The sequence below is a fragment of the Saimiri boliviensis genome, chromosome 1 (genome assembly GCF_048565385.1).
Source record: "Saimiri boliviensis isolate mSaiBol1 chromosome 1, mSaiBol1.pri, whole genome shotgun sequence".
Taxonomy (NCBI): Eukaryota; Metazoa; Chordata; class Mammalia; order Primates; family Cebidae; genus Saimiri; species Saimiri boliviensis.
This window is the reverse complement of record NC_133449.1, coordinates 93,670,505-93,695,169: the sequence shown is the minus strand read 5'-3', so window position 1 is coordinate 93,695,169 and position 24,665 is coordinate 93,670,505. Positions and strand designations below refer to the sequence as shown.

The 24,665-nt window shown below is 40.7% G+C and overlaps 1 pseudogene; it reads left to right on the top strand.

Moving 5' to 3' along the window:
* LOC104650557 (protein ILRUN pseudogene) overlaps positions 1-24,665 on the top strand; it is a 61,174-nt pseudogene that overhangs the window by 5,790 nt on the left and 30,719 nt on the right.

Below are 24,665 nucleotides of genomic sequence, written 5' to 3'. Positions count from 1 at the left end.
GTGTGAAAATATATTTTCACTGATGAAATAGGTAACATTTCTTTGCTGATCAACATTAACAGATGAACATTTGCAATTGATTTTGATGATAAGAACACTATCTTTGACCACCAAAGCAGCAAAATGTTATCCCACAAAAAAGAATTATATTGTTCTCATTAGTAAACCTCTTAGACTAAGAAAGTGCTCAGCTATTACTATATTTTGAATTTTGTCCACAAAATTATTACAGAAATGTGTTTTATCTCATTTTATAAATACCTACATCTTATCTTCAATTTTGCCTCTTGGCCTGCAGTCTTAAATATTTACTATTTTGAACCAACCAACCTTCCTTCCCTCCCTCTCTCCCTCCCTCTCTCCCTTCCTTCCTTCCTTGCTTCCTTCTTTTCTTCCTTCCCTCCCTCCCTCCCTTCCTCCCTTCGTTCCTTTCTTTATTCTTTCCCTGTCCCTTCCTTCCTTTTTGTCATTCTTTTTGAGACATGGTCTCACCTTGTCACTCAGGCTGGAGTGCAGTGGCATGATCACAGTTCACTGCAGCCTTGACCTCCTGGGCTCTGGTGATCCTCCCACCTCAGCCTCTCAAGTAGCTGGAACTATAGGCATGTGCCCCCATGCCTGGCTAATTTTTGTAATTTTTGTAAAGACAGGGTTTCTCTATGTTTCCCAGGCTAGTTTTGAAATCCTGTGCTGGGATTACAAGTATGAGCCACTGTGTCCAGCTATTTGGTTCTTTAAAGAAAAAGTTTGTCAACCCATTTCCAGAAAGAAAGGGAGCTTTTACAACTGACTCCACTTAGAAAAATAGTGAAGAATTAGCCCAGCTTTAGTCATGAGCTCACCTCTGCACCAATTACTGTGGCCAATGGGAGCAGGAGCTGTGATTGCATTGGCCTGGGCCACATGCCAATCCCTGCAGCCAAGGGGGCATGACACTGATGGGATAGCCCCACATCTTTGAATAAAATGGGAAGAGAGACGTTTTCCAAAAGAATTAGGGAAGATTGTTGCTGGGAAGTCTGAAATGTAGTACATTAGTTTAAAAAGCATAGAGAAGCAGGTTAGGACCTCATTATAAGTGATGTCAATGTCATGACAGCACCCTTCCCAACATAGATATTTTAGAAATAAAAAAATATATAGGCACTGTATCATTGGATTTTGAGTTGATGAGAACTGGAGTTGAGAATATAAAAAATGTTATAAGAAAACACAGAGGTGTGGAAAATATAAAATGAAAGGTAAAACACATGGAATAAATAATGAGAAAATCCAACATATTACTAAAAGAGTTCCAGAAAGAGGAAATAGAGAGAAATAAGTAGAAGCAAAGTTTGAAAAAAATCATGTCTCAGTTTTTCAAAATGGAAAAAAAAATAGGTCTCAGATATAAACAAATACAAAAAAAATAAAAATTCATAGCAGAGAAATTGCAAAACATCAAACTCAAAGATAAACTCCTAGAATTGACCCAAAGGAAATGACAGATTAACTTAAAGGTATAACAATTAGGTTGAGAGTTGAGAACTACTGAGAATCTAGACTTTTTTTTTTTTTTTAAATAGAAGGAACAAAGTGCATGGTCTCACGAGTTGTCTAGCCATTACAGGTAAGAGAAATGGAGACTGGTATCTCCTTAGGTTCAGATCGGGACAGATTACCTGCTTTCTCAGTTTCCTCTTATTTTAAATAGGATCAGTAATGGTATCTAACAACATATAAGGTTGTTATATGGATTAAATGAGTTAACACATGTTAAACACTTAGAAAAGTGTCTGGCCCATTATAAAAGCTCAGTAATATTAGATATTATTCCAATTCTTGGGTCTTAAGATAGCATAACATCTCTAGTTACTGCTAGGAACCTCCTGGCTTTCTGTATCTAACAAGCCTGAAAGAACCTTAAAGAATGCCAGATTTGTGCTTATAGAAGTCACCTAAGAAATAATTCATTAGGCCAGGCATGGTGGCTCATGCCTGTAATCCCAGCACTTTGGGAGACTGAGATGGGCAGATCACGAGATCAGGAGATCAAGACCATCCTGGCCAACATGGTGAAATCTCATCTCTACTAAAATATAAAAAGTTAGCCAGGCATGGTGGTGCACGCCTGTAATCCAAGCTACTTGGGAGGCTGAGGCAGGGGAATTGCTTGAACCCAGGAGGTAGAGGTTGCCCTGAGCCAAGATTGCACCACTGCACTCCAGCCTGGAGACAAAGTAAGACTCCATCTCAAAAAAAAAAAAAAAAAAGAAAGAAAGAATCTATTAAGGAAAACAGGTCAGGTGTGGTGGTTCACACTTATAATCTGAGCACTTTGGGAGGCTAAGGTGGGCAGATCACTTGAGGTCAGGAGTTTAAAATCAGCCTGGCCAACATGGTAAACTCTTGTCTCTACTAAAAATACAAAAAATTAGCCGGGTGTGGTAGCATGTGCCTGTAATGTCAGCTACTTGGGAGGCTGAGACAGGAGAATCACTTGAACCCAGGAGGCAGAGGTTGCAGTGAGCTGAGATAGCACCACTGCACTCCAACCTGGGTGACAGAGTGAGACTCTGTCTCAAAAAAAAAAAAGAGGAAGACATTTGACGAAGGTTTAATAATTAGTATGCAGCTGTCAAATGTCCTTGCACACAGATTTTTTTAAAGATCAACTAAGAAAAGAATAGAGTAATCAAAGTATGCAGGTCATGTACAGGATACATAAATGCAATCAACTATTCTAGTTAATTATAAAAATGGAATAGTTGTGATTTGGGCACAATTTTCTATTGGAAACATAATATATTGACTCAAAAATTATATATCTCAATTTAGTAAACTAAAAGTGAAGTGCTCTAGAAAATTGTGTTACGGGCTCAAAATTGGCTCTAATAATGATAAAGCCACATGCCAAATATTCACATGAAGAGTTAAAACAGGAAATAAAAGTACAAAAATTAATATTTCTAAGTATATATATTATTGCATGTGTTTTATAACATGTATTGTTTTATAACATGTATTGTGTTTTATAACATGTATTGCAGCTAAATTAATAAATATTGCAACTAGGCCTTTGATCAAATTTACATTTACATTCCTAAAAATTTCCTTTCTCAAGTTGTCTACAAAAAGAAAAGATACAGGATAAATATTAAAAGTATTGAGCACAGGGCTTGATTCTTAGCAAGTGGCAATAAATGTTTTCTTGACTTTGGACAGAAATCTTCCTTCATCAGCCCTGCATACATCCTGGCCTTTGAAAGGAGAAAAAAATTAGACACCTGCTTCCTGCCTTTCCAGGTCTGCTGCCTCTGGCTGCCTCTTGTGTCTGTGAGTAGTGATTAGTTACTGTTTGCAGAGGGGCTGGGAGGTGGTCAGGTTTGTAAAATAAACATGTAAGTTAAACGCCTGTGGAATATACCTCCACCGTATGGCCTCCCAGCCTATGTCTGCAGGAAGAATGTGAGGAAACACAAAAAGCAAAAAATGAAGGTTTTTTTTTTTTAACCTCTCCAATTCTGCCCTCTTTTTCCCAGGGCAACTTCCCTCTGAGCAGAGGGCTGGTCTGGGTCTAAGGATAGGGGTTGAAGGTCAGGGGCAAGAGGAGGAAGGGGGCTTGGGGAACACTATTTGACTCTGGGCTCCTTCCTGTCTGATCACACATGGATCAGGCGGATTGGCCTTGGTGTTCATGGGTTTTCCTCTAGCATCTTCTCACTATATCCTTAATAGCTGGCATGGGAAGGAGTTAACAATCAGTATATTATTTTTTGAAAATTGTTGAAGAGGTGACAATATTGATGAATATTCTCAGGGTGCAGTTGTACCCAACTCACCAAGGATGCCCACAAGTCCCTTACTGTGGGAACATGGAGTAGGGGTTGAGGATGGGTTTCCATGGAACCAGCAGTAGTTGAGGAGTCTATTTTGCTCAAGACAATGGAGGAACACCAGATAACTGAAGGACTGAGTGGGGCTGAGACCCCAAAGCCCAGACAAAAAAAATCCAGGGGTTGGTTCTAATCAAAGAGGATAAATGGGGAAGCTGCTGACAGAGCCAGGGATCCTGGGTCAGAGAAGGCCAAGCCTGTGCATGTGTGTTGGGGGTGTAAGACAGTTTGTTCTAGGGTGGTCGCCTCTGTTTTCTGCTAGTGTTTGGGTTTATCTTTATGGACAAGCTGAGTCACTGGAGAGTAGGGCCAAGGACCTTCAAGGTGATTGCCATGTAGCTTTTCTAATCAATACCTCCCTGGCCCTCCTTGCTGTCTTTCTCAGGAACATTAGAACAGGGGATTTTTCTGCAATAGACAAAAACCAAGTTTAGGAGGAGGTCTCTCCTATGTTACTAGTAATGTTAAAATGCTTCATTCCAAACTTCTGTAGAGTTTGGAAAACTTACAAGAAGATTGTACAAAGATCTGTGTGCTAAACTACTTGTTAGTGAGGAGCGAAGTAGTAACATCCTGAGTTTATTCCTTAACGTTTTCCCTCTAGTGTTTTTTTGCACCATGAAAAGTGTGAATGATGATTTGTATATCTGACTGCTAACACTGGCTCTCCATTAGGGGAAGGTTTCTGATGAGATTTCTGATTATGGTAAATCCTGGTCTTCAATGTGCATGCCAGCTGTAGTTGCGGATGCTCAATGAATATTTATTGACCATTTGACTCCAAGGAAGTGCATTTTATAGGTAACATTTTTTCCCCAATTTAAAATAGGGAAGTTTGCTTTAGCCATTAAAGAGCATGATTTCTCTTGGGGTGCATTAAGTAATTAGCTTCATGTCAGTGAGGAACAAAGCAGCTATCAGATACACAGCAGTACGATTTACAAACTCTGCTTTTGAAAATAGTTATTGTCATCAAGTTTAGAGGCAGATTCCTTGCCTTTTAAGTAGTCACCTTTATCTACTATAAATCTGTTCATTATTAGAAGTCCAATTAATTTTTAAGTACTCTAATTACATGATTATATGGTGATACTGACCATTTTAAGAGTGAAAACTCGTAAGACTTGTAGAAAAGTGTTAATAGACCATCTTTGGTATTTTTTTCTTCTCTCTTTTTTTTTTTTGTTTTTGTTTTTTGAGTTGGAGTCTCACTCTGTCACCCAGGCTCACTCGCTGCAACCTCTACCTCCCGGGTTCAAGCGACTCCCCTGCCCCAGCCTCCCAAGTAGCTGAGATTATCGGTATCTGCCACTACACCCGGCTGATTTTTTGTGTTTTTACTAGAGACAGGGTTTCACTATGTTGGCCAGGCTGGTCTTGAACTCCTGACCTCAGGTGATCCACCTGCCTTGGCCTCCTAAAGTGCTGGGATTACAGGTGTGAGCCATTGCACTGGCCACATACTCTCTCCCTTCTTTCCTGGGAGGAGAGGTGAAACCTATTCAAGACGGAAAGGAAGGCTTCATAGCTGTTTGGAAAAGATGGTCCATTACCTAGCCACTTTAGTAAGTTCCTAAATTGCAAATTGGTATTATAAATTTCCCTTTGCGTGGGAGGGCAGTCTTGTAAAATATGTTTGTTCCATCAAGTTTGTGTAATATCCTGTGCTCTGCTTTCCCTTAGCCAAAGTACCAATTATGTTTTGAGTGCGTTCCTGAAAATGTGCTTCAGAACTTAACTTTGGCACACCTAGAAACCATACTAATTTTTTAATTAAAAACAGTGAAGAATGGTGGCTCATGCCTATAATCCCAGCACTTTGGGAGACTGAGGCAGTGGATCCCCTGAGATCAAGAGTTTGAGACCAGCCTGGCCAACATGGTGAAACCGTCTCTACTACAAATACAAAAAAAAAATTAGCTGGGTATAGTGGCATGCACCTGTAACCCCAGCTACCTGGCTGAGGTAGGAGAATTGCTAGAACCCTGGGGGTGGAGGTTGCAGTGAGCTGAGATTGAGCCACTGCATACAGCCTGGGCAATAACACTTTATTCCCCCCACCCACCAAAAGTGAAGCCGTGTTACAAAAAAGAAGTGTTAGAAAGTTTACTGTGCATAGCACAAAACTGTCCTCAGGGGAGCCAGTGTGTAGAGATCACATGGGAGAGAGGATGAGAGGGAAAGAGAGGAGGGAGGTGCCAAACTTTTTAAAACAACTAACTGTCAGAGGAACTAAAAGAGTAAGAACTCATTACCACAAGGAAGTAATCAAGCCAGTCACCAAGCCATTCATTAGAGATCTGCCCCCATGATACAAACACTTTCCACTAGACCCTGCCTCCAACACTGGTGATTAAATTTCTTTCTTTCTTTCTTTTTTTTTTTTTTTTGAGAGTATCTCCCTGTCACCCAGGCTGGAGTGCAGTTGTGTGATCTTGGCTCAATGCAACCTTCGCCTCCCAAGGTTCAAGCAATTTTCCTGCCTCAGCCTCCCCAGTAGCTGGAACTACAGGTGTGCACCACCACAACCAGTTAATTTTTGTATTTTTAGTAGAGATGGGGTTTGCCATGTTGGCCAAGCTGGTCTTGAACTATCTACCTGAGGTGATCCGCCCACCTTGGCCTTCCAAGCTGCTGGGATTACAGGCAGGAGCTACCATGCCCGACCAGGGCTTAAATTTCAACATGAGATTTGAAGGTGACAAATCCCCAAATCATAGCAGTATAGTTTCTATAGATTTAAATAGATTCTTATTACTTACTAGGGCCTGTGAAGTCTAGGACTTTAACTCGTGACCTCCCTTTGTTTATTTTGACAGTGAATCAGAATCTGAGTTCCAAAAGCTTGTTTGTAGGTTTTCGTTTCTTCCACTTTCCTGTCTTGTTCCTGCATCAGACACAATCAAATTATATCTAGACAGACTTCAGCATTTAACTTGACTTCCTGTGGCCCCTGCCCTATCTAAGGTACATGTACATTGTCATGACAAGATTGCATTAAAAATTATGTGGATTGAACATCTCTAATCCCAAAATCTACAACTCAAAATGCTCCAAAATCCGAATTTTTTGAGCCAATAACACAAGTGGAAAATACCACACCAACCCTCCTGTGACAGGTCACAATCAAAATGCAGGCACACAGCACACTTTATTCAGCATCTTCCAGGGAAAAAAGACCTTCTCAGCTCCCTTTAGCTGCAACATGTATTTTCTGTGCATGCCAGATATGTAGGTCATATTTTTTACTGTTAAGTCTGCTTACCTGTGAATATGTGTAATAAAATAACTGCTTATCAATAGTATGTAATTTCAGAGTCTAGAATGACGATACTGCCAAACAACCACAGATTGCCTGTATGGGTGGCTGACATCTTTGCTTTCTGATGGTTCAGTATACACAAACTTTGTTTTGCGTACAAAATTATAAAACTGTTGTATAAAATTACCTTTGGTTTATGTGTATAAGATGTATATGAAATGTAACTGAATTTCATGTTTAGGCTTGGGTCTCACCCCAAAGATACTAATATTTCATGATGCATCTGCAAATATTTCAAAATCTAAAAAAAGTCTGCAACCAGAACACTTCCGCTCCCAAGCGCTATGGATAGGGAATACTCAACCTGTGTAAACACCTACTTAGATGTGTAGAGCACTCCTTTTCTAAGCATTTGCCACAGGAGCATAGGAACTGTAGAAATGTTTTGCTGGTAGGGAGAAATGTTTTGCTCTGAGGAGCCACACTGCTGAGGCTATTAATTAGATAACTAACAGAGCTCTAGTTTTACCTCATGCTGTGAACATTTCTTAGAACCAAAGATAACTTTTTCAAGTATGAGAAAATAAATCAAGTTCAGCATTCCTACTGGTAGTTGAAATTTGGGGTGATCTTATCTTCCCCTTGTATAGAAAAATGGAAAAGATAATTTCAGTCTGAGGTGAGGGAGATATAGTTAACTGGATGAGAGTGATGCTATGTCTTTCTTTGGGATAGATCCACACCACTCTTTGTGAATCTCCTACTCTGAATGTCCAGGACTCACAGAGCAGAGAATAAGACAAAATTTACCAATTCTATGTTTCCTTCTAATCTCTGATTGTTTGTATTTGTTTGTTCATTTATTTATTGCATCTCCCCAGCTCGTTGATACTGCCCTAACTTATGCTGGCCTGATATTATAGCAACTGTAAAGGTCTATGTAACAAAACCCCAAATTGCCCCCTAAACCGTGAGCAGAGTTTCTAAAAGGAAACATCCAGATGACATGTCTGTACATGACCCTGAGTCCTACAACCTTGGTTCTTTCTATCCCTGGAGTCCTTTCTTCTGATAATACTGTGGCTTTAAGGAGTGCCAAACTTTGACACAGAAGACCTGGGTTCAAATCTTGACATTGCCATTTTGAGTGGTCTGGCTTTGGCCAATTTATTACATGTTTCTGAGCTTTAACTCTGGTTCTCTGAGGGTTGTTGAGACGATTAAGGGGCATATGCATCTGAAGATGGGCAGTGGCCGGGGCATGGTACACATGAAGCACTCAAGCAAGGATGAACAGCAGGAAGTCTTCACTCCATATCCTGACTCACTTATTTCTGATGCAGCAGACACACCAGATTATACCCCTGCAACCCTTGGGTTGCCTGGTTCATGCCTGGCATGCAAGGCAGACACTCAGTAAATAACTGCTAAAGGGACACAGCTGTAAAACCAGCTGTTGGATGCAAAGGGACCACCTAGCCGTGCTACCAGTTTTGGAGGGCAAACCCTTGACCTGTTCTGTGCCAGCCGTGGCACACCCACGACAGTGGCATTTGTCAAGCTTCTCCCTCTGCCCCGAGGTATAATAGCAGCCATGCTTCCCATTTGTAAATGATGTGCAAAGCATTTTTGTGGATTGTGTTATGGGTTGAATTGTATTCCACCAAATTCGTATGTTGAAGCCCTAATCCCCAGTACCTTAGAATGTGACTATATTTAGAGATAGAACCTTTAAAGAGGTCATTTAAGTTAAAATGAACCCATTAGGGTAGGGACCTAACAGAATCTGGCTGGTATCCTTATAAAAAGAGGAAATTTGGGCACACAAAGAGAAGACCAGGGATGTGCCCACACAGAGAAAAAACTACGTGAGGACACAGTGAGAAGGTGGCCATCTACAAGCCAAGGAGAAAGGCTGGAAAAGAAGCCACGCGGGCTCACACCTTGACCTCGGACTTCAGTCTCCAGAACTATGGGAGACTGAATGGCTGTGGTTTAAGTCACCAGTCTGTGGTACTTTTTAAATGAAAGTATTAGCAAACTAATACAGGTATTCTTTTTTTTTTTTTTTTTTTTGAGACAGAGTTTCGCTCTTGTTACCCAGGCTGGAGTGCAATGGCGCGATCTCGGCTCACCGCAACCTCCGCCTCCTGGGTTCAGGCAATTCTCCTGCCTCAGCCTCCCGAGAAGCTGGGATTACAGGCACGTGCCACCATGCCCAGCTAATTTTTTGTATTTTTAGTAGAGACGAGGTTTCACCATGTTGACCAGGATGGTCTCAATCTCTTGACCTTGTGATCCACCCGCCTCGGCCTCCCAAGGTGCTGGGATTACAGGCTTGAGCCACTGCGCCCGGCCTACAGGTATTCTTTTATTTGATCCTTACAACAATCCTTTGAGGCAAATATTGTGATCCCAACATAGCGAAACCTCATCTCTACTAAAAATACAAAAAATTAGTTGGGTCTGGTGGCACATACCTATAATCCCAGCTACTTGGAAGGTTGAGGCAGGAGAATCGCTTAAACCCTGGAGGTGGAGGTTGCAGTAAGCAGAGATTGCACAACTATACTCCAGCCTATATAACAGATTGAGAGTCTGTCTCAAAAAAGATGAACACATATTTTAGAGCTGGAAACTTCAAGATTTTCTGAACAAACAGGGAACTGAGGCTGAGAAAGGATGAATGCGCTGATCAATGTCAGAATGTAGTTGTAAGAGTTGAAGGGTTTTATGTCTCGGCTCATAAACAATTCAAAATAGGAAATTATAGGAAGAGGTAGGGATGACCAGGCCAAGCACATTGACAGCCATGAGAAGTCACAGCTTGACAGCAAAGGAAGAAACAGGGGAACTGAATACCAGACCCGGCACTCGCCATGCCTTGCATTCTGGGGTGGTCTTACGCAAAGACCAACAATTCTGTGGTCCCTAGTCACTCTCAAGACATCCTTGTACTCACAGCTCCATTAAATAATTAATGTTTATGACAACCTTTGGCCATGAACAGAAGTTAAAGTGTATTATATTAACTCTGATTTCTAAGGCAGGGACATACATAATACATTTTATTAACAACAAAAATAATGTTTATTGAGTGCTATGTGCCAGGGTCTATAGGGATTATCTCATTTTGAAAATACTTCCATCCAAAATGGGTTTAACTAAAAATATTTTGATATTTGAAACTGCAGTTGGCTGAAAAATCCATTTACATGGAAAAGCTCATTCACTAAGACGGATTTGGTTAAATGATGACTTTTATGTACTCTCTTCTTCCTCTCTCTTTATGTGTGTGTGTACATATATATGTATATGAAGAAAAACTTCTTTTATATATAAATGTTCTTTATATGTGATACAAATATGTTCTCTATATATGTTCTTTTGTATGTAATTGACCTTTGAACAACTTGCGGATTAAGAGTGGCACCTGCTACTCTGCCCCACCCCTTGCACAGTTGAAAATTCACATATAATTTTTGAATCCCTAAAAACTTAACTACTACTAACCTACTGTTGACTGGAAGCCTTGATAATGTAAACAATTGATTAACACATATTTTTATTGTTGTTGTTTTGAGACAGAGTCTCGCTCTGTGGCCCAGGCTGGAGTGCAATGGTGCAGTCTCAGCTCACTGCAACCTCTGCCTCCCAGGTTCAAGTGATTCTCCTGTCTCAGCCTCCTGAGCAGCTGGAACTACAGATGCCTGCCACCATGCCTGGCTAATTTTTGAGTTTTTAGTAGAGACCAGGTTTCACCATGTTGGCCAGGCTGATCTCCAACTCCTGACCTCAAGTGATCTGCCTCCCTTACCCTTCCAGAGTACTGGGATTACAGGCATGAGCCACCATGCCTGGGCTGAATAACACATATTTTGTATGTTGTGTGTATTACATACTATGTTCTTACAATAAAGTAGAATACAGTATATAATACACACAGCATCCAAAATATGGTATTAAGAGAAAATGATATTAAGAAAATCATAAGGAAGAGAAAGTATATTTTTGCTATTCATTAAATGGAAGTGGATCTTGATGAAGGTCTCCATCTTCATCGTCTTCATGTTGAGTAGGTTGAGGAGGAGGAGGAAGGGAAGGGTTGGTCTTGCTGTATCAGGAGTGGCAGAGGTGGAAGAAAATCTGTGTATCGCACACACACACACACACACACACGTGCGCACAGGCAGCCGGACATGGTGGCTCACGTCTGTAATCCCAGCACTTTGGGAGGCCGAGGCAGCTGGATCACGAGGTCAGGAGATCGAAACCATCCTGGCCAATATCGTGAAACCATCTTTACTAAAAATATGAAAATTAGCTGGGTGTAGTGGCGCGTGCCTGTAATCCCAGCTACTTGGGGAGGCTGAGGCAGGAGAATCACTTGAACGCAGGAAGCAGAGGTTGCAGTGAGCCGAGATTGCACCACTGCACTCCAGCCTGGCAACACAGCAAGACTCTGACTAAGAAAACCCACAAAACAAATAAAACCACACAACAAAACAAAACACACATAAGCTAGACACCTAAGGCTAATTCCTCTTCTGAACCAGTTTCTGTCAATTCCCCGTTCTTCTTCTTCTTTTTTTTTTCTAAGACGGAGTCTTGCTCTGTCTCCCAGGCTGGAGTGCAATGGCAGGATCTCTTTGTACTGCAACCTCTGCCTCCCAGGTTCAAGTGATTTTCCTGCCCCAGCCTCCTGAGTAGCTGGGACTACAGGTGTGGGCCACCACGCCCAGCTAATTTTTTTGTTTGTTTGTTTTTGTTATTTTCAGTAGAGACGGGGTTTCACTACATTGGCCAGGATAGTCTCAATCTCTTGACCTTGTGATCTGCCCACCTCAGCCTCCCAAAGTGCTGGGATAACAGGTATGAGGCACCACACCTGGCCTCCCTTCCCCATTCTGTTTAGTCTTGCAGTTGATTTATGTCTTGTATATCCTTCAAGGGCCACTGGAGCTCAGCCTCCTTGGGCTCATCTTTCTCAACTTCCCTGGTTCCTAGTCTTCCCCTTCTCTGAGCTCCTGGAGCTCTCAATTCCTGTCCAGTTCATTCAGTACACATCAGTGCAACCTAGTTTTGCCATTCATTTCATTTGTGTAGAGGGAGCTGCTGATGCCAGTGCCAAATCTTTTGAACGATCAGCACTTGGTGCTCTGAATCCCTCCCAGCTCCAGGGATGCTTGCTGCTGTTAAAGATAATTACTCATGTCGCCATGTGTCATTCATTCTTCCATCCTCTGAGAGCTGCAGTTTTCTCATCTGCACAGCAGAGGCAATATCACCTACTTCATGGGTGGTGTTTTAGCCATTAACAAGAATAACTTGTGAAAAAAGTTTTTTTAACTTCAGCGTTATATCAATGTTATTTATTTGTGGTGCATTTTAAACAGGACTCAATGTATCCAATGTGGTTTGCACACTTTTCAGAAACATACCTCCACTGGATGGTTAAGAGGGAATCTGCCCAGCCTGGGGCCTCACCTGCTGCTGCTGGACTTGAACTAGAACTAACTAACACTCAAGACAGCTTGCTCCTTCCTTCATTTGTATCTTCCCAAAATACGTATGTTGAAACCAAATCCCTAGTGTGATGGTATTAGGAGGTGGGACATTTGGGAGATGATCAGGTCATGAGGGTGGAGCCCTCATGAATGGGATTAGTATCTTTACAAAAGAGACCCTAGACAGCTCCCTTGCCCCGTGTGTCATGAGGACACTGTGAGAAGATGGTTATCTATCTATAAGGAAGTGGCTGTCTATGAACCTCACGGGACTTCTGATCAGCTGGCCCCTGAATTTTGTACTCCCAGTCTCCAGAGCCATGAGAAATACATTTCTATTGTTTCTGAGCCACCTAGTCTGTGGTATTCTGGTATAGCAGCCTGAATAGACTAAGAGAGTCTCTATTAGGTGCTTGAAGTGGAAAGCAATATAAACTTCAAGCCATCTTTGGACAGATCTATACTGAAGTGGAGATAGAAGCTTTGAGAGAGTGAGAGTGAGGTGGATGTTAAAGAACAGCTGGGAGAAGACCCCTCTATGACCCTGTAGGGATGGAGATAATATCCTTAGTCCCAACTTTCTGTTTCTGGTTCTTACATAGGAAGAACCCCAGCTGTTCATCCTGCTACTAGATTCTAGCAGATGCTATTGTTCTATGCATTACCAAAATTTTGCCTAAGCTGTTTTGCATATTTTATGTATATATTATATATTTTATATATATACATAAATACACAACATAGCTTATATATTTTATATATAATATAAAGTATATAATATATACATAAAATATACAAAATAGCTTAGATATTTTATATATATGTTATATATATATTAACCAAAAGAGCCTCAATGAAGGTAACCAATAATGTTAGGTACACCTGACTTGTATTTTATGATCAAGCCAGTTATTCAAAACTTGAAAGCAATAATAAATTTCAGAGCAGAAATGTGAGACTATTTAATGAGACAAATGCCTTTTTATTACCAAAATGTCTTGAAGGATCAAAAAAACCTGTCACAATATGTTTTCCCAGAAATTTCTTTTTTGAGTTTGAAATGTCAAAGGAGTGTATTTTGTTTTTCAAAATATACTGCTGAATTTTATAAGCATTAGTAATTAGTGCTTATAAAATATAGCAATGCAAGCCTCTTCTAAGAAGTAGGTGGGGCCTGGGGCAAGTCACACTCTGCTTTTCCACGTCCAAGTCCAAAATCTGCTTTTAGGTTTCATGCTCTTGACCTTTCTGTAATCCTTCCCATTATCTATTAATTGCTTTCATTCATTCATTCATTCATTCATTTATTCATTGATTCATATGGGCTACTCTCACATGAAAATCTTTTCATTCAAACAGAAGGTCTTTTTTATCCATTTCCAGACTTTTTTCTTTCTTTTTGTATTGACCCATGATAGTTATACATATTTATGGGCACATGTGATAATTTGATACATGCATATAATATGTAATGATACATGCATATAATATGTAATGTGTAATGACCAAATCAGAATCTGAATCGCCTCAATCATTTTTCAAGTGTATTGTGAACATTTCAAATTTTCTCTTCTAGCTCTTTTGAAATATACAATAAATTATTGTTAACTAAAGTCACATTAAAGTGATTATAGTTACAGTAAATTAGTCCTATTATTCTACCAAACAATATAACTTATTTTTTTCTACCTAATTGTGTGCGTGTATCTTTTAACCAACCTACCTTTGTCCCCACTCCCCCGCTTCCCCACCTCCCCAGCCTCTGGTGACCACTATTCCACTGTCTACCTCCATGAGACCTGCTGTTTTAGTGCCCACATATAAATGAAAACATGTGATATTTGTCTTTCTGTGCCTGGCTAATTTCACTTAACCATAGTGCCAAACAGTCTTTACCTCAATGAATTCTCCTTTGCTGAATTCTTAAATGTAGGTTTTCTTTTTTTTTATTCTCTTTTTCTCCCAGGTCCTCTCCTAGGAGAAGAGGGAACAAATCACGTTGTTCCCATGCTCAGGAATATTTAAATGGCTCATTGCAGCCTACAAGTAGAAATCTAAACTGTTGGCCATGGAATTGAAGGCCCCTCATGGTCTCAGCATGGGGTTTTTCCACTTTCCAACCACATTTTCTACTCCACACACACTCTGCCCCTCCATGCTGGGTTGCATCCCTGCCTGGAGCCTGCCCCTGTTGTCATGTCACATCTTCTCTTGTCCTCTCCTCTCTTCCTGGATTGACTTTCCCCTTCTCTTTGGCCATTATAATACTCTGGGAAGCCTGGTGCTCTCTGTTGGATTTAATGGTACTCCTTGTTGGCTTCCCCAGTTCTATTCTTGCACTACAAACATGGTCTTTGTTTCTTTCTGCTTCATATTAGAGCTGCTTGTCGCTGCTACTTTCCTTTTTAGGTTGTTAGTTCTTACTTGGAAAAGGGGTACCTTTTATTTTTATCCTCCCCTCATCAGAGCATTGTTTTATTAAGTAACAGGTGTTCAATACACAGTTGCTGAATGTCTAGGATGTTGAATAGAGTGGTTAAAAGAACTAGGCCCTGAAATCAGTCTACAGAGGATTGGAAGCCAGCTCTATTCTATACTCAGTGTGTGACCTCAAATACTATGCATTTGTGAGACAAGAATAATAATAATTCTCTGTGAGATGAGTTATTACTATTCTCATCCTAGGACTGCTGTCCTAGGCTGTTGGGGTATTAAATGAGATAATAGAAGATGTAGTACAGAGCCTGACACATAAACAATGTTCTGTGTTTGTCTTATTGTAAATTAACCTAAGTGCTTAGGGCATCATTGAAAACTAAGTCCCAAAGTATGTGACCCCAGGGGAGTTTACATAGAAGGAAAGGGTATTTTTAAATTTCTTTTACCTTGGAGAGAGCTTGGGTGCTTTAGACTGATTTCCAGCTGTCATATTTGCAGTTTTGTTTTTTCAGGATCTGTCTATACCAGCTATTTCTGTCCTGCTCATTTCCTCCTTGAGTCAGAACCCATCCATTATTAAGTACAGATGTTTTTAAACTTGAATGAGCAGCAGGATTCCTTGAGGGGGTGGGGGCTGCTAAAGCACAGATGGCTGGGTCCTACCGCAGAGGTTCTGACTCCACAGGTCTGGGCTGGCACTTGAGAATCTGCATTTTGTACAGGTTCCCAGTGATACTGGTGCTGCTGATCCAGGGACCCCACTTTGAGAACCACTGCACTCTCAGGACTCAGCTCCCCAACCCAACAGCCTTTTATGTAGTATTTTAGGGTAGGGTACTCAAGAAAACATGCTTTATGATTTCATGTAGAGGAATGATCAGCAGATCCTTTGATCTTCAGACTTGACTGAATGATTCTGTTAATAATTTGTAAGTTATTAACTTGCCAGTCTCTAAACTTCCTAAATTATTTAAGTTGACATCTCAAGTGGAAATATTTCAGTGTCACATTAGACAGGTGCTGAGTTGAGGATTCTCAGGTTACCATCTTCATTAGCTTGATGCTGTGATGTTGCCTCTGTTGGCCAGGTTAGCATAACCAAAGGTGTGTCCTCCTGGTGTAGATGTTCGCTGCCCATACTAGAGTGTAGTCCTTGCAAATAATCTCAAATCAATTGACTTAAAGCAAGGGATACTGAGTGTCAAAAGTCCCTGGATGTCCAGAGAAAGGGGCTCTGTGATTTGGTCAGGTGCCAGGTTCCTATGTCTTCTCCCTGTGCACCCTTTGGGTTGGGCTTTGTCCCAAGGTTGCTTCCCAAACAGGATTCAAGATGACAACAAGTGATAACAGACATTGCATCTGGACATGACAAGGTCTGGTTGGGAAGAGGCGCTGATTTCCCCTGTGGCCCTTTCTGTGAGAAGGGAAAACCTTTCCAAGAAGTTCCACAGACCCTCAAGGCTCAGTTGGCCACTTCTAAACTGTTTCCTGATACGGGCTTCCCAGGTTTGGCTTAGATCAATTTACCTGAGTCTCAGAGCAAAACTGGGGCTCTGCCAACATGAAAGGGGCAAGAAGCTATTGCAGGCAATACATGTGTCTGCTTGAGTGCTGCCCCAAAGAAGTATAACGCAAAATGGCATATACAGTAAATGGGCCTGAGAGTAAGCCCTTTGTGCATTTCGTACTTGGAATGAAAATAGCAAATGAAGTCTATTGCCTTTCTTTGCCTTATAAATTACTATGGTAGGCATATACTATCTTCTGCGTATAGCTGACATTGGCTTTCACTGATCCATTTGAATAGATGCCCACCAATTTGCCGGAATTCATTTCTGTTCAAATGAAAATTTGAAAGATGTTAATTAACAGGATCTGCAGTCATATTTTCAGTAATTGTGTGAAAAGCTGTTTCTCCCAGGTGGATTTTCATTGTGGGATTGTATGAACTCTGGGAATTATGTATATGATAATATTATTCAGTAGAAGGTGCAATGTCCCCACATTCAAACCATAACAATAACTGTATGGTAAAAAATTAAGAAAAGCACTAAGTCTGTGGCTGCATTGCTTATTGTTAATGTGGCATCATCATCCCCATCCCATCTGAGTTTAAGGATCATTTCCCTACTTGGGTTAGAATTGGCCAATGAGAAAACTTATGAGATTTGGAAGGTAAAGTCCATCAGAGGCCATCACCCTTGAGAAGTGGAAAAGGTCAAGCATGTAGGTTCCAGGACCCCTGGGGTTACCAAAATCCACTGATGCTCAAGTCTCTTATATAAAATGGCATAGTAGTTGCATATAACCTATGAATATCTTTCCATATACTTTAAATAATCTCTGGATTATTATAATGAATACAAGCTAAATGCTGTGTAAATAGTTGTTATACTGTATTTTTTGAATCATTTTTATTGTTATTTTTTATCGGTTTAAATATTTTCCATTTGTAGTTAGTTGAATCCGGGGCTGACTGTATTATTGTAAGGTCTTTATAGTACAAGCAAAGTAACATCATATTTATTCAAAGATAGACTCTGATTAATTAAAGACATACACTGTAAAAACTAGGGCAACTACCAAAGTTTTTGAAAAACAGTTATGTTCTTTCATCTTGGGCACTGACATGCCATCCAGACTGAAGAAGATTTGAAATCTTTGGGGCCACAGGAGTCTCTTGCTGCAACAACAAACACTGAAATTACCTGAGAGGCCATTATCCTACTGGCCACTTCCACAAATATCAGTTCAATTCAAAATTCAGTTCAATGAGTAAATTCAATTTATCTATTCACGATAAAAATAAAACTCTGCAAAAGCTAAGAATGGAAGATAATTTCCTTAACCCAAAAAAGGATATCTATGAAGCACAAACATACAGTGAACACTGTGCTAAACAGTGAAGGGTTGAATGATGTATTTCTCCCCCTCCCGGAACTTGATCACAATCTGTCATTATTTAGATGTATGATAGTTTGTTTATCCATTTTTAGATTGAAAGACATCTTGATTGCTTTTAGTTATTGGTAATTATGAATAAAACTGTTATGTATTGTAGGTTTTTGTGTAAACATACATTTTTGTTTTTCCTCAGGAAATACCTAGAAATCAGATTTCTGGGTCACATGATAGGTATGTATTTGATCTCATAAAAAAACTGATAATATATTTTCTACAATAATTTAATTATTTTGCATTATATCAGCAAGATCTGAGAGCACCAGTTTCAGTTCCTATATCTTTGCCAACTCTTGAGATTGTTGGTGTATTCTAATAGATAGATATGTTTCTATCTAGTAGACATGTCTGGTATCTTAGTGTGGTTTAAATTTGCACTCTACCAATGACTAATAATGTTGAGAATTTTTTCATATGCTTATATATCACCTGTAGATCTTCTTTGTTAAGAGTCTATTTACATTCTTTGCCCATTTTTAAAAACTGAATGATTTTATTTCTTACTGCTGAATTTTAGAAACTCTTTATGTAGTCTTGGTGGATGAAAGTCCTTTGTCAGAAATGTGATTTGATAATATTTTCTTTTAGTTTGTGTCTTGTTTCATTCTCTAAATTGTATTTTCGCAAAACAGACATTTCACATTTTAATGAAGTCTAATTAGTGTTTTATGCGTCATAGTTTGAAATTGCATATAAAAACTCTTCATCTAAATCAAAGTCATGAAAATTTTCTACTATGCTTTCTTATAGAAGGTTTATAGTTTTACCTTTTTTTTTTCTCGGTTTTGAGGTGGTTTATGCATAAGGTGTGAAGAATGGATTGAGGTTCATGTTTTTGCGTAGGATTGTTCAATTGTTCCAGTGTTACTTATTGAAAAGACTGTCATTTCTCCATGGAATTACCTTTTTCATTCTTGTCACAAATCATTTGTCTAGTTTTGTGTGTACCTCTGTTGTGTTCCATCGATTTGTCTGTCCTTTCACCAATGCCACACTGTCTTGACTGCTGAAGCTTTAAAGCAAACTTGTTCAACCCACGGCCAGCAGGCTACATGCAGCCCAGGATGGCTTTGAATGCAGCCCAATACAAATCCATAAACTTTCTTAAAATATTGTAAGATTTATACATGGAATTTTTTTCTTTTTTTTTGAGACGGAGTTTCGCTCTTGTTACCCAGGCTGGAGTGCAATGGCACGATCTCGGCTCACCGCAGCCTCCGTCTCCTGGGTTCAGGCAATTCTCCTGCCTCAGCCTCCCGAGTAGCTGGGATTACAGGCACGCACCACCATGCCCAGCTAATTTTTTGTATTTTTAGTAGAGACGGGGTTTCTCCATGTTGACCAGGATGGTCTCGATCTCTCGACCTCGTGATCCACCCGCCTCGGCTTCCCAAAGTGCTGGGATTACAGGCTTGAGCCACCGCGCCCAGCCCTTTCTTTCTTTCTTTTTTTTTTTTTTTTTTAAGCTCAGCAGTTAGTGTTAGTGTTAGTGTAGTTTCTTTGAGGCCCAAGATAACTGTTTTTCCAATATGGCCTAGGGAAGCGAAAAGATTGGATACCCCTGCTTTAGAGTAGGGTGAGTCCTCTGATCATTTTTTTTCTTTTCAAAAAATTGTTTCTGGCTATTTGCCTTATGTGTATTTCAGAATCAGGTTATCTGTATCTGTAAAACAGCCTGCTAGGAGATTGACTGGGACTGTGTTGAATCTATAGACCAATTTGGGAAGAATTGACATTTTAATAATATTAAATCTTCCAATCCATGAACACAATATATTTCTTTTTGTACAGTATTAGTAGCCTCTGTAACATCCATTGGCTAAAACATAGGTGAGGGATATAGCTTTCTCCTTTTTAACCTCTCTACCCTGTTTATGCTACAATGTCATCAAGTCTCAGAGCAAATGTTACTACATGAACAATAATTATCAAGTAGTTTTAATACACTAACATGGTTTCAGAGTCTACTCTGGTAGGCCCTTTAATTAGTATACATTACAACTTTCTCTGCTTGTTTAAGGTGAAGATAATTGCAGCCTCCTGATAGCCTCCAGGGTGAATGCTTTGATTCGAATCTTTCAGCTGCTAATTAACCATCCCTTTTGAAGCATGTAGGCCGGATTAGAATGCTGGTCCACATACAGCATCTTCTAGGATACATGGATGATTGTTTAGATGGCAGAGTTGTAGAACAGAGGTGTGGGACTGTTGAGAATGCTTCTGGCTGAGGATGAACTCCTGGGAGCACACCCGACCAAGGGCCCGGCTGCTGTATTTGAGACCCGTAAGTGTTCTTTCTTTGAGGCGACACCTGCCTCAGGCCGCTTAGAGGTCAAGGACTCCCCCGTGAGCTCCCTGTGCAGCAGCCTAAGGCGCTGGCACCCAGTCTTCCATCCCTTTCTCTTTTGGGCTAGGTCACACTTGCGCTGTGCTGAAATGGCTCTCCGCCTGCCCGCTCTCCACTTCCCTCTTCTTTTCCACCCAAGCACTTTTCATAATGACATTCGTGCTCATTTAACCCCATCTTAACGCCTGCTTTTTAGAATATGCCCACTAACATAGCGTCACAGATGGAACTTTTTTTTTTTTTGGCAGTCTTACTCTCTTGCCCAGGCTGGAGTGCAGTGCAGCGATCTCGGTTCACTGCAACCTCCGCCTCCTGGGTTCAAGCGATTCTCATGCCTCAGCCTCTCAGACAGCTAGGATTACAGGCGCAGGCCACCACGCCCCGCTACATTTTTGTATCTTTAGTAGAGACGGGGTTTCACCATGTTGGCCAGGCTGATCTCAAACCCCTCACCTAAAGTGATCCACCCACCTGGGCCTCCTGAAGTGCTGGGATTACAGACGTGAGCCACCGCGCCTGGCCAAAACTGTTTTGTAAAGGCGGAGTTTGGGCCTTGTGATGATTTCACACACAAGGGATACGTGCAAAGATTTTCACAAAGGTTTTTATTTTTATTTTTAAGAGACCATCCTTCCAGTCACAACCCTGATTCAGTAAAATGGTCAGACAACCACAGAGGTGTGAATGGAGGTTCTCCAGGCGACCCAAACTCGCCCTGCGTACCACGCGTTCAGGCCCTGCCACGACAGAACTTCTCAGTCAGCTCCAGGACCTGGAGTGTTTGGAAGCCAATGGCCGTGAAGGGGAAGGAGCGACTCCATTTGGGAAGAAGAAGAGTCTCAAAAGCGCCCTGGAGATGTTTCTGGGCGGCAGGGGCGGTCCAGGCAGGGTGGTTGATGTGGTCTGCGCAGCCTGCAACGCCCCCAACCTTCCCCCCGCCCCCACTTTTTTCCTTAACTTACCGGTGGGTGCGGCCAACCCAAGGCGGGGTCCTGCGTGAGCGCAGAAAAGTCCGGGAGTTTGTTTCCCTTCCTCCCGGCTCCCGGCTTGGCTCGCTAGTGGTCCTGCTGCTTTTCCTAGCTCAAGGTGCTGGCCTCTCCCAAGCAAGGCACGGAGGAGAGCTTTGCCCACACTGCAGTATCGCATTCTTGCCTCTTTCAGGCCTGGCAGGGTCTCCACTTCCTACAGTTCCTAGCCCCTGGGTGCTTTTTGTTTAGGTCCTTCCCTCTGCCCAGCTCCCACATCTGCCAGTAGCCCCTTTAGTAAACTCCCTTCAGCTACACTCCTTGAAGGTTATTAAGATGGACTTGGCCGAGCGCGGTGGCTCACACCTGTAATTCCAGCACTTTGAGAGTCCGAGGCGGGCAGATCGCGAGGGCAGGAGTTCAAGATCAGCCTGACCAATATGGTGAAACCCCATCTCATTTAAAAATATAAAAATTAGCCAGGCGTGGTGGCGTGCCTGTAATCCCAGCTACTCCGGAGGTTGAGGCAGAAGAATCGCTTGAACCCGGGAGGCGGAGGTTGCAGTGAGCCAAGATCTCCATTGTACTCCAGCCTGGGGGGCAAAGTGAGACTGTCTCAAAAAAAAGAAAAAAGAAAAAAAAAGATGAAATGATTGCAAAGTCACGTGGGCAGTGGAGCCCCACCTAGATATGGTATTGCTTTATTATACCATAATAATGGTACACTGAATTACAGTTCACAGTCTGTGAGGGGCCTCCAGTTAACTCATGAAAAACATAAAGCTCCCAGAGGGCGATATTGATCTGCAGCCTCCCACCCCACCTCACCCCATTTTTAAAATTACTCTACATTCAGTGCTATTTTAATCACCTGACACGGCTTTAGGTGGTATAAAATCAGAATATTAACCAAATTGAAATGTCTGAGAATAGAACTAAGGGATGTAATTCCTAATTTCTCCCTGGTAATGGCCTCTCAATGATATTTTCCCTACTGCAGACTTCCTTTAAAGGCTCCTGGCTTCAACTCCCAGCCTCCTGTAGTTCTTCTTTAATCTTATTTTAAAATACAAGATAAATGTTGCCTGAGGTCTCATGTTTCCTTGCAAGGTCATGTTTGATCTACTGTACTTAGCTGTGTATTCATACTAATGAAGCCCCAAAATATTTGTATCAGCAGGGTCCTGCCAGGTGATTTTTCTTAGAAAATGCTGCCTTTGTTATTTTTGCTAAAGTGATCGGCCTGTCTGCACCTACCGAATTTGCTGGGGCTATGCTTTTTCTACAGCTAACCATTTCAAAGAAAAAGAAATGATAAATTAATACTTGTAACAGTGAAGTCAAGGCTAGCGGTATTGCTTGTGAACCAAATAAGTAACTTTAAAAGAGCACTTCATGATGGATTACTTATTTATTTAAATAACTTCCAACAATCAAAAACATTAAAATGCAAAGAAATTTGAGTTTACTCTCTAACTGGAACTCCATAATTTATTCATCAACAAATAATTGTTAATAATGGTAACATGATTATAATGTGTGTCAATTTGTTTAATCACTAAGCCATCCTATAATGCTAATGTGTTTTTAAAGGCAAAGCAATTCATCTTAAAATTGATTACTAGTTAATGACATCTATAATTAGGGGTTAGGGGGAATAAACATTCTTATTCTCGAAAGCCTTAGGTAGTAAACCAAGAGCCTTAGCTTGAAAGGTCTTTAGTTTTCTGGGAAAAAGGTATTTCAAGCTGCTGCTTCTTTGAATGGGTATGCAGTTTTCTGCTATTGAACTCATGAGGCTTTTTAATGTGGGGGCCTCTTGAGTTTCTTTTGATTCTGGTTCATACCATATGGAACAATGACATTCTTGGTAACATTTGGCAATAACCAACTCTTGGGAGAAATTTAGTTTTAAAAACCCTTCAGGGTGGGTTTTTATAGGACTGTGTCTCTACCAGGAACAATTTTGCCCCACCCCAGGTGATATTTGGCAAAGTCTAGTCATGTTTTTGATCACCAGGATGCAAAAGGGGGTGCTCCTGGCATCTCATTGGTAAACACTAGGGATGCCGCTCAACATTCTACAATGCACAGGACACTCCTTACAACAAAGAATGATTTGGTCCAAAATGTGAATAGTGCTGCCATGGAGAAACTCTGATAGAGGATGCTGAGAATGACAAGGGTCTCTGTGCTTTTCTCAAAGATGGTATGGGCCTCGTGAATCAACGCTGTTATAGAAACAGGATTACAAATGAACGACAGCTGATGTGTGGGAGCATCAGCTCTTAATGGCCTCTCAGGGTCTCTTCTTAAAGCAGGGCACACTCAGAGATGCTTACTGACTGAATTCCTGTTTTGTTAAAACTCAATTGTTTAGACCTTTTCTTTTTCTTAACTTGTTTGAAAAGGTCAACATATATATATATTTTATATATATATATAAAATATATAAAAATAAATATATATTATATATTATATAATTAATTATAAATATATATTATATGTTATATAATATATAATTATAAATATATATTATATGTTATATAATATATAATTATGAATATTATATATTTTGTTTAACTTTTAGGAAAATTTCTCTACAAATTTTCCTTTCTTCCCTCTTTTTTTAAAAAAAATTCCTCATGGAGCATCAATGTTCACCATGTTCCATTGTGCTATAGATACAAAGAAAGCAGGCTGATCGGTAGGAAACTTTTCCAAACGCAATCACAATAGCCCTCCAAAGAAAAATGTCTCTTCAGCCATTTAAAATGTTTTTGAGAACTGAACAAAGTGAACTACGCTGTATGATGAATTTGAGCTTCCATTGGCTAACCCTCTGTTTAGGAGAGAGAAGTGAAGAGCTAAGTCATGCCGCGTGGAGCCAAGCTTGAGTTAAGCAAAGGGAGGTTTGATTTTTTGTTTGTTTGTAATTTTCTGTGCTATCTTTTTGTTTGTTTGTTTGTTTTGTTTTGTTTTGAGACGGAGTCTCGCCCTGTCACCCAGGCTGTAGTGCGGTAGCATGATCTCGACTCACTGCAACGTCTGTCCCCCAGGTTTAAGCGATTCTTCAGCTTCAGCCTCCCAAGTAGCTGGGATTACAGGCACCTGCCACCATGCCCAGCTAATTTTTATATTTTTAGTAGAGATGGGGTTTTACCACGTTGGCCAGGCTGTTCTTGAATTCCTGACCTCATGATCCACCTGCCTCAGCCTCCCAAAGTGCTGCGATTACAGGCAAGAGCCACCACGCCCAGCCGGTTAAGCAAAGAAAGGTTTGATTTTGAATCATTTTGGTTGCACCAC